The following is a 1,787-nucleotide window of genomic DNA, read 5'->3' as shown; positions in this document are numbered from 1 at the left end:
ACACTACGACCCCGGGTCAAGTGCGGCGTGTCCCGAACCGGCAGGAGGCCTCATACTTGCCGATTGCCGGTTCGGCCGCGCACTCGGACCTGCTCCCAAAGTCCTCCCCATAGTAGGTCTGGACCCCCCTTATCTCAGCATTTGTCTTGCGCGGGCGGAAGGCGATTTTCTCCCCGACGAGAGGCTTGCCGGCCGCCAAGGCCCGGGACGTCTGCGGCAAAAGTCCGACGGCGCGTGGTAGCTCAGAAGGCTGTTTCGGTGAAAGAGTCCTGCGGTAATGGCGCCTTCTTAATAATAGTAACTTGAATAAAAATAACATAAGACAACACGAATAACGGGAGTAGAAGAAGAAGAATTAGGGAGGAAGAAAGCGTAATATAGTGAAGTAGATGGTTTTGTATTCTTATGAGTTGTTTGATTTTGAGTGAGTGAGTGGGATGTGTTGTTTTGGTTGCGTCTTATGTTTTTCTTTTATGGTTCTGTTGTGTCTTATTCTTTTTGTTGTGCCCTCTAATTATTCTTTTTCTGTCTCACTGTGTTGATGTATCGCATTGTTTTGTTGTGTCTTATGTTCTTGTACCTTATTGTAGGTCACTGCCACCGGGGATAAAATCATTTGCAATCAATAACAAATAATAAAAATAATAATATGGTTAAGTATTTGTAAATCATTAAAATTGGGCTTGCGGTGCCCCGTCTCGAAAGAAATCATCGTATAGCCGTTAACGCATTAAAAGTAAGTCATGTAAGAGACTACGCCTGTGTTTGATGGGTTGTATTGGGACGGTCGCTTCCTGAGGCCAATTCAGACGGCGAGTATAGTTACGGGGCTGCTTCGAAGCACGAGACCGTGCCGTGATAGCGCCTTCCTAAGAATAAGAAATAGAACGAATATAACTTCAGCGGCTAAGTCCGAAATATTCCAAAATGCAGTAAAATATTCTTAATTGAAAAAAAATGGGCTTGCTGTGCACAATAATGCCGTTAATTGTCTAAAAATAAATTTCCGAAATTTAACTCAAAAGTCATGGCTCTGCGGCTATGTCCCGTGGTGCTTGGAACTTGAAATCAGTTCTGCGGCTATGTCCGACCGTGCGTGTTAGTTGAGTCGCTTCAGCGGCTAAGTCCGAAAATTTCCAAAATGCAGAAAAATATACATAATTGAAGAAAGTTGGCCTTGCTGTGCTTAATAATATCGTTAATAGATTAAAAATAAATTTCCGCTGTGTTAGGTGGGCCTTACTTGGACGGTACGAATTCTGCGGCTATGTCCCGTGGTGCGTGGTACTTGAAACCAGTTCTGCGGCTATGTCCGACCGTGCGTGTTAGTTGAGTCGCTTCAGCGGCTAAGTCCAAAAAATTTCCAAAATGCAGAAAAATACACATAATTGAAGAAAATTGGGCTTGCTGTGCTTAATAATATCGTTAATAGATTAAAAATAAATTTCCGCTGTGTTAGCTGGGCCTTACTTGGACGGTACGAATTCTGCGGCTATGTCCCGTGGTGCGTGGTACTTGAAACCAGTTCTGCGGCTATGTCCGACCGTGCGTGTTAGTTGAGTCGCTTCAGCGGCTAAGTCCAAAAAATTTCCAAAATGCAGAAAAATACACATAATTGAAGAAAATTGGGCTTGCTGTGCTTAATAATATCGTTAATAGATTAAAAATAAATTTCCGCTGTGTTAGCTGGGCCTTACTTGGACGGTACGAATTCTGCGGCTATGTCCCGTGGTGCGTGGTACTTGAAACCAGTTCTGCGGCTATGTCCGACCGTGCGTGTTAGTTGA

The sequence above is a fragment of the Zootermopsis nevadensis genome, unplaced genomic scaffold, assembly GCF_977971745.1.
Source record: "Zootermopsis nevadensis isolate Lab colony 2312 unplaced genomic scaffold, Znev_1.0 Znev_ptg000243l, whole genome shotgun sequence".
Lineage (NCBI taxonomy): Eukaryota > Metazoa > Arthropoda > Insecta > Blattodea > Termopsidae > Zootermopsis > Zootermopsis nevadensis.
Note: the sequence above shows the minus strand (reverse complement) of the source record.